This window comes from Saccostrea cucullata, unplaced genomic scaffold, assembly GCF_032062105.1.
Source record: "Saccostrea cucullata isolate Sc308-1 unplaced genomic scaffold, CSIRO_AGI_Scuc_v1 ctg2602, whole genome shotgun sequence".
Classification (NCBI taxonomy): Eukaryota; Metazoa; Mollusca; class Bivalvia; order Ostreida; family Ostreidae; genus Saccostrea; species Saccostrea cuccullata.
In genome coordinates, this window is record NW_026935693.1 from 1 (window position 1) to 9,416 (window position 9,416).

At 32.2% G+C, this 9,416-nt stretch overlaps 2 long non-coding RNA genes across 3 annotated transcripts; one reads left to right on the top strand and one right to left on the bottom strand.

The window, feature by feature from the left end:
• Positions 1-608: 608 nt before the first annotated feature.
• LOC134243591 (uncharacterized) lies at positions 609-2,779 on the top strand. The gene is made up of 3 exons (XR_009987072.1): positions 609-949; positions 1,618-1,727; positions 2,734-2,779. It is a non-coding gene; the product is annotated as an uncharacterized LOC134243591 (long non-coding RNA).
• On the bottom strand, positions 2,548-9,416 carry LOC134243590 (uncharacterized). 2 transcript variants are annotated; one of them, XR_009987070.1, is made up of 4 exons: positions 9,305-9,416; positions 8,047-8,139; positions 3,212-3,389; positions 2,548-2,974 (listed from the first exon to the last, which is right to left on the bottom strand). It is a non-coding gene; the product is annotated as an uncharacterized LOC134243590 (long non-coding RNA). The 2 variants fall into 2 exon arrangements; XR_009987071.1 differs by lacking the exon at positions 9,305-9,416 and adding an exon at positions 9,217-9,271.

Sequence of the window (9,416 nt, forward strand, 5' to 3'; positions counted from 1 at the left end):
CCCTTTTGCTCTATTCTGGTGTGGGCGAATTTTAAACGGGGAGAATTCAAAGTAAACTGTAAAATATCTTAAACAAAAATCCTTTTGGGCGAATTTAAATTGGGGCAAACTAGTTTTCAGATGTGAAAGGGCGAAAATTAGACGCGGCGAAAATAACCCTGTATACAGTATGTTCCAAAAGATTTGGAGTATTATTTAACCCCGAAACAAAGGGTTTCTTTGGGAATGAAAGGAACTGTATTGGTCTGTTTGCTGACTGTTCAGATCTGTGTTCATAGTTCTCAATGCTGATGAGGTGTCTGTTCCATTTTCTGAACTGTCGATTTAATTCAGGAATTACACGTTTATGTCTGATTTTTATGTCACAGATCACAGTGTTTATAAGGTCCTTAAGTCTCTTGGCTTTTCCTGCCATTTCTTTTTGATAGTTGGAGATTTCTCTATGACAAAATTTTATATCATTTTTGATTTCTGATATGATAAAGCAAATATAGTCTGTCCCACGACCGGAACGTCACTACTTTTTGCAAAATATCTCAAAATAAATAAATACCTTGGACTTCAACCTATATCCGACTGGCAGATTGATTTTTTCCAAACTTCCTGCATTTATCCGAACACTAGAGGCCAACCAGTGTATACACACGGCGGCAAATTCAAAGTCTACGGGGATTTAACATTGTCAAAATGGCCACCGCTTCGGAAGGGGATCATCCATTGTTCGTAATTTTCCGTACATTGCCGTCAGTAAGGAAATGACGTCACGCACGTTCGGGAGTGCTCTATGGTTATCGACGTCCGAATTACCTATAACGCCCGAGACTGCCAAGTATATATTTGTACTGCAAAAAATTACGTCTTCAACAAAACTTTCATCTGTTCATACCCAGACTGAGACCGAAGGGATCAAAGATTCATTAAAGGGTTATACACTGCATAAAGCAAAGAGGTATGACTCAATTTATATATAACAGCATAAGGGGTGAGTAAATTGCCATCATCACCTTGCTATATTAAAAAAAAATCAAGGCTAGGTTACCTGCAAATTTAGCTCGAGTGAATGACTGCTTTTATATCACTACAGCAGTATTAAGATTTTTTAAAAAAAAATGCTGTCTTACCTTAACGTTTCTCCCTAGCTTTCCATATAAATCCAACCCCTTATAGTTTGTTGTAAACTGTGACACACGGTCAAAATAAGCTTCATATCGTTTCTATGTGAACAAGTGATGTCCTTGCACGCACGTGCCACAGATTTCCTGACTTTGTTATACATCCAACGATTTAAACACATAAATCCTTCGTTGATATTTTAAATCCCAGTGCAAAACAACATTTGTTGTCTGCATCAAACTAAGTCACCAATGAATGTTGACCTTGTCCTTCCAAAACTTCCTGTGTTAGGTAAATTCAGACCCAGGATATATTACATTTTTGTATAACCACAAAAATATAACAGATTTGAGAATACCAAAAATTAAAATATTCCTATACAAACAAAATTAAAGTACATAACGCAAGTGTGAAGAATTATGGATTTTTTAAATATAATTTTTTCCCTAAAACAATTAAACAGATTAAATTTTATGATTTTTCAGAACAAATATTTTATTGTAGGATACTGAATAGCTACCTGGTGAAGACACAAGATGGAAAAGCACTAACATGGCTGTGTACATTACATATATTAACTTAAGCCATAAGTACCCGCAGATATATTTTACAAGGTATGAAATAATGCAGATGTCTTGAGTTTGGTTTTCAGTCCAAACAATTTTTTTTTGTAAATTTTCAATGTATGTTTATTCATTGACAATTTCCCAATACACAAACATGTATATTCCTAATTCGCCTATATCATATACCTAGTAGTGTATCAGCCCTGTTTAGATTAGGCGAGGCAGCAAATGGGAAGTAGGGCTGTCTCGTCCTCAGGGCTGAGATATCTCTGTCTCGGCCTGTTGTCAAGGGACGGTTCCGGCTCGCCTTCTTATTTCAAATCATTTCTGTTTAATTTGTATGTATTAAGAATAAAATTTATATTTAAGAAATAAATACAGACTAAAATCTTTAAAAATTATTTATTTGTGCTAGAATATTGAGAAAACTGTTTTTAAAATTGTAAAATTGTGGAATTATTTTATTATAACTGTATAAAATATGCAAAGTAATTCTGAAATACTTTTACTGTGTCAGTAAAACTTGAATGTTTAGAACGAACATAGATATTGCGAGTTCATGGATATAGCGAATTTTTCTTGGATCCTCAGCTATGTAAATATAATGAATTCCTTATATGGATAAAACAAATTTTGACTTTGCTATTTATCCTAGTTTTACTTAATAAGTTAAAACTAAAAATTGGGACTTTTTATAAGACCTTTCTGAGAACTTCAAACAACCTTAAAGGACATTGAGAAGTTATAAATATTATCATGATAATTGATAAAATGAAAATTGTTGCACGAAAAGATTGAAATGTCAAGCTTCATTTTGAGACTATGAATTAAATTGTAAATTAAAGAGTTATCCTTCCTGTCTGAGGATCCTTAAGTATCTTAACTGTAAAATTATAAATTACTTCAAACATAAAACAGTTTTAGATTATAGGATAAACCAGTTTGTTTGAACTGTTTTCATTGTTTTATTAATTAAGTAAAATTTAAAAATATTTTACAAGATAAATGATTTGTTATTTATGCCCTATATTAAAGGATATTATATGAATTTCAGAGGAATAAATGTTAATAAAAGTCAAGCGCCCACTGATGCTGAAGTGTTGAGTCCATGTAAAAACATGAAACAGAAGTGAGAAAATGTCGACATCAGTCATCTATGAATGAAGATGGAGATCAAGTGACTAGTCTCTATCCTAAAATTTCTGAGGAAAATGGTGTTGTCTGGCTCATCCAATGATCACTCCATTTGCAGACTACCAGGTAATCTTTGGTTTTGTCAATACTTTAATTTGTGCCTGAAAAAATTGACGATAAAACATTTTAATTTGTCGTAAGATTCAGTGCATAAAAATACTTATAAATCTGTGCAAAGTGAAATTTACATTATAAATTCAGATCATGTTCATCATATTAAGTAACATGAATTGTTTACTTATTAAAAATACATATACTTGGTTAATTCCCATTTTCAGGTTCCAATCTGAAGGATACGTAGGAAGAGTAAGATATTTTTCATTCAAATAACTACTTACTAGCTGTGATCCAAATGAACGTCCTGATTGTTTTGTCCAACATAAGATGAATTTCAATCTGACACATTATTCTGAAAAATTGAGTGAACATCCTTTTTATGCATGCATGCAGGTCTTTGTTATGGTATCTTGTCTCTGCATGGTCATCATAACTTTGCACTCTTGTGAATTATGTAACCTATATAAAACATCATTTTGTAAGTTAGTAATAAAAGTACATGTATAATCAAATATTCTATGCTTCATTCATTAATATGTTTTTGATCAAGGTTTGTTTATTCTTTCAAATGGTGAGATTGTGCATTATTAAAGGTGCTTTGACACAGATTTGAAGTTAATATTTTTCAAATATCCTGTAAAATATGATGACTATCACATATATTGCAATAGCATTTAATTCACACAAAAATATTACAAGAGGCACATGGGCCACATTGCTTACCTGAATAGCTTTGACCATGCAGTTCTTTACAAGATTAACCCCTTGTTATACCTTTTCTGACCCCAGCCTACTCCCGGGGTCATAAATTGTACAGTATAAAATCTACACTACCCCACAATGATTTTTCATAAGTTTCAGCTTTGCTTGCCCAGTAATTCCCTAGAAGAAATTTTTTATAGAATTTTCTTAATATATACTGAGTATTTCAATGTAAAAGTTGGGCTCATAATTTGAACAATTTAGAATCTACTCTATCCCAGGATGCTTACACATAAGTTTCAGCTTTTCTGTCCCAGTGGTTCATGGGAAGAAATTTAAGGATAAGAGAATAATATACAATTGAAAGATTAGAGGGAAAATTGTAATAGACATCAGGTGCTCAGAGCGTCAAAAATTCATTCTCAATACATGTACAGTGGACCTTCAGATATCCGAACACCAGATTACTAAATGCTTCAGTATCCGGATGATTTTTCATCAGAACAAAATGTTTAGCTCTACTGGACAGAGACCAGAAGAGCTTATGCGATAGTAATGCGTCCGTCGTCCGTCCGTCTGTCTGTCTGTCTGCAAACAATTTTTCAAAATGCTACTCCTCGTACAGTTTTGGTCCGATTTCAATATAACTTGGCACACAAGTAGACTACACTAAGATACATAATTCTGTGTATCGGTTTTTGATTTCGATGAACGGTGTTGCCGTGGTTACTAAATATAGAAATTTCTGTGAAATTCTTTCAAAATGCTACTCCTCCTACAATTTTGGTCTGATTTCAATATAACTTGGCACACAAGTAGAATACACTAAGATACATAATTCTGTGTATCGGTTTTTGATTTCGATGAACGGTGTTGCCGTGGTTACTAAAAATAGAACTTTCTGTGAAATTCTTTCAAAATGCTACTCCTCCTACAGTTTTGATCTGATTTCAGTATAACGTGGCACACAAGTAGACTATACTAAGATACATAATTCTGTGCATCGGTTTTTGATTTCAATGAATGGTGTTGTTATGGTTACTAAAAATAGAATTTTCTTAGAAATTCTTTCAAAATGCTACTCCTCCTACAGTTTTGGATTGATTTCAATATAACTTGGCACACAAGTAGATTACACTAAGATACATAATTCTGTGTATCGGGTTTTTTTTTTATTTCGACGAACGGTTTTGCCATGGTTGCTAAAAATGGAAATTTCTGTGAAAACATTCAAAATGCTACTCTTCCTACAGTTTTGGTCTGATTTCAATATAACTTGGCATACAAGTAGACTACACTTAGATACATAATTCTGTGTATCGGTTTTTGATTTTGACGAACGGTGTTGCCGTGGTTACTATAAATAGAAATTTCTGTGAAATTCTTTCAAAATGCTACTCCTCCTACAATTTTGATCTGATTTCAATATAACTTGACACACAAGTAGACTATACTAAGATACATAATTCTGTGCATCGGTTTTTGATTTCGATGAATGGTAATGACATGGTTACTAAAAATAGAAATTTCCGAGAAATTCTTTCAAATTGCTTCTCCTCATACGGTGTTGGTCCGATTTCCATATAACTTGGCACACAAAAAGACTATACTAAGATACAATTATTCTGTGCATCGATTTTTATTTTGATGAGTGACAAGGATCATTTTTAAGAGGTTAGCATTGCTAACCGCTTTATGGCATGTGTCCGATTTTTATCGACACCGGAAACTTCCATAAGGCGCTACCTATCGACAACGGAAACTTCAACAAAGCCTCTACCTAGTACCTATGATTTGTTTCTAACATATATAACATATGTTAAACAAAATCAAGACTATCAAAACAACAGAATATTCCGGTTTTTAATTTTTTTCTGATTTTGTTTGTCAATGAAATAAATTTATAATTGTTGTATTAAAAAAAGTTTATGTATAGGAGCATTTGGTGTTGAGATTAAATTTCCGTGACATTAGCTGATGGCGATCGGGCCCTGTGACGAAATTCGAAATCAGCATGAAGTTTAGATAATAACATTATCAACGCGTTAGATTTAAACTTTATGAAGAAATGTATAGCGAGAAATATCATATTTGAACCCAATGCTACACGAAAACCAGTAGGCATTTCCGATTTATGTGTTAAACTGAAGCCTGAATCGAACAGGTGGTCAAAATGGCGTCGGACACCTTGTGTATTTATATATAGAGGGGGTAGAATGTTTCGATATTTGGCTAATTTAGAGACTTACTGATAAAAATTCAGGTGCCTGTGATTAATTATAAGGCACCCCTCATGAACAATAAATATTTGACCGAATTATGCTACTGGGCACAGGGAGGACGGGTTAATTACTGGCTAAAGGGGTTGAAGGTTATTACCGACTGCAAAACATCGGAAAATCTCTCGATCGAGTTTCATTTTCCAAAATATTAAGGCATCCCTTTAATTAACTTAAGTAATGCTAGTACACGAAGAAAGCCTTTATATAAAAATACTGAATACATCTGTAAGTTGTACAGTTATGGATTACTTCCATAATGAAACGTTTGTTTTCTTCTCCTTTTTTTCTCAATTGAAATTATTTAAAAGATGATAAAAGCTTTGTTTCCAGGGATAAATTCTGTACTCAGTCTAATTATTACAAACGATTTTAAACGATCACATTTTTATTTTAAAAAAAATAATAATAATGGGAGCCTGAAAATACTAAAATTAATTTGAAAAAATTGGAGAAAAAAATTTAATCGGCATTCGATCCTTTTCTAAAAATCAGCCGATATAAAATATGCACAGAAAAAAAGAGGCATGAAAAATGTTGACGATAAGCACAAATTGAAAATTATATGTAATGAATGATTATTTTTGAAAGTTTGCTAAATTCCTATGCAAGTTATAAGTTGTAAAAATACTTTTTAAATTTGAATTTGTCCAATTTGTTAATTATCATTTTGAACCTTTGAGAAGAAATAAAAATTAAAATACAGACGCTTACAGACATATTGATAGAAATTCGCATACTTGTTCTTAGTAAAAAAAAAAAACCAAAAAAAAAAAACATGGTATTGCTTATGCGACATATTGAAGAAAGTGACAATGATACCTAGGTAATTCTTGCAATGGACAATTAAATTGTTTGTTATACACTGACTTTTAGTGAACCTTTGAATTTTTAAAATACTAGTATTAATGGATTAAACAACAACTTTCCTTTTCACACTTTTTTTTTTTATTTTTTTTTTTTTATACAATATTTCATGAAAAATATTTGCCAAATACTCAGTATATGTTCGTTTATACATATCGTGCAAGACTCTTTTTAAATAATTGTCATATACCATTTACTTATTCGAACATTTAATTGTATGAAAAGTCAATAATGTACATTTCTTAAAACTTTATTATCTTGTTTACTTGTCTTTCTTCCTGTGAGAAAAATAGTTCATAATATTAATAAACAGATGTACTCAGTATCTGAATCAAAATACAGAATGAACAGTGATCGGTCTCAAAAGAAAAACGGATCCTTGAAAGTTCCGGTGCCTAGGAGAAGTAAGCATCCTCAATGACAGGTCACACCTGCAATGAGCCTACGAAACTGAAGCTCTCTGAAATTAATTCTCTGCTCGTCCATCCGTTTTTCTCAGACTAGCCAGCTAAAGATCTATGTACAGTACTCCAAATCAATTAATCTAAAGAATTTGAATTATCATTTTATTTTCTTTTTGAGTTGTTTGCTATAGTAGCCTTTACAGTTACCTAATTTCAGAATCAATAGAGCATGAAAGACAATTAAATTTGCAACATCAACATAATTTTTTTTTTCGTTCTGAGCACTTTTGGACGCCACCAATGGAGACAATTAGGGAGAATTTTTTTTGAAATTGAACTTCCTGTCTTTCAAACTGAAAATCTCAGGTTGATATTTTGAAACAAACATTTGTGACATCAGTCTGGGATGTTATTGGTTATACCATTTAGTTAAGTACTACGAAATTCAGTGTGCCTGCCTCTTCGCTGATGACACTGGAAAAAGATATGCATGCCTACTTTAATATCATCATTCAATGCATTTTTTGTTATTGTACACTGTACATATTCGATGAAAGCATGCTAACCGCTTTTCAGTACTTTCAGTACTTTGATTCTATTTATTGCTGTTTTGAAGTCTCAAGTCCCAACTGCTACTTTTCTCTTCCTTTGTTTTAAGTATAAACCAGTAGAGCTACAGTCTCGACAGAGACTTCTGGTTTAACGTTTAATATTTTTTCTTGTTTAGCAGATAATTCAGATATGCGGATGCTTCACATATCCGGACAAATTGACCATAAAACAAAGCGGACGGATAAATGAGGCTCAACTGTATTTAAAAGAGACAGGATATTTTAAATATCTTGAATTTTATAGTAGACTTACTACTTATGTTATGCATATTATCTTTGCTTTAGCCAGAGGTTTCTGGTCTGCCTCTCTCCTTATATTGCAGTGTCTAAATCAAGCTTCATATTGCTGAAAGAAGAGAAAGTGTCATAAAAGTGTATAACAGGACATCAATTTCATCATAAACAAGAGTGTTCCAATTTAAGGAACAAATGTTTCACTTGCTTTTAGCTTCTTTATTAAGATGTATCTAAATCTATAAGTGGCCAGCTATTTTTATGCTACTGGCATATACAGTATGCAACCCTCAACTGAATAATTTAGTCGAAATCATTATAAACAATTATTAATTTTATCATTTTACGTGTTAATATGCGTTTCAAAGCAATTGTCATATTGCTCGATCAACTTTGTGGGACCCAATCCCAATGTATTCTCATAATGTTTAAGATATTAGTTTGTGTGGTTTCTGAATATGATACAGTTTCAAAGAACAGTATTATAAGTTAATAAACATGAATAAATGTTAATTTAGAACTCAATCCTGTTTAATTGACAAAGATTTGATTAAAAAAAAGGATACATGTACATATTTTAATAAATTATTATAAAGTTTTGAAAAATAATACTAAAATGTGTTATCTATTGAAAACTCCGTTTTGATGCTCCCAGGGTGTTGATACTACACATTAATGTAAAATTAAAAATGCTCCTTAGATCTATAGCTTGTTATATATGTGCCAAATGCATGTACATGAAATGTTATAAATTGAAAATGAAAGTAGAAATAAGCTTGAGTTAATTGCTATGATAATCAGCCGTGCCTTTCTATTTGGTAATTTTTCACCTACCTGTTTAACCATCTTCTTGTTCTATTATAATCATAGAGATTTTTTACACATGGGCTTTCATACAGACCGTTACAGGGCACAATAACCATGAGCACTTACCAAATACAAATAGCTGAAATCGTTGTACAGCAAAACTCGGTTATAACGAAGTCACTGGGACCTATGAAATTACTTCGCTATATCCGTAATTCGTTATATCCATAAAAAGAAATTGTTAAATTTATATAGCTGGGGATCCAAGATAACTTCGCTACCGTTATATCCGTAAATTCGCAATATCCGTGTTCGTACTAAGCGAGTTTTGCTGTATCTAATGTCATCAATATCACGCGTTTTGAAATTTACACACTCTTACCATTTGTAGACACTTTTTTCTTGTGTGTATATGAGCTAGTAAAACAACAAAAGCGCAAAAAATACCATAGAAATAATAAACAACTTACGTTTTAAACACTGGCGAGCTTGCATCATCATGTCAACATCCATTCTCCACAAGTTGTACTTCGTTAGATTCGGACTATTTTCTCGAAGTTAATAATTAAACTTGTTAATTGC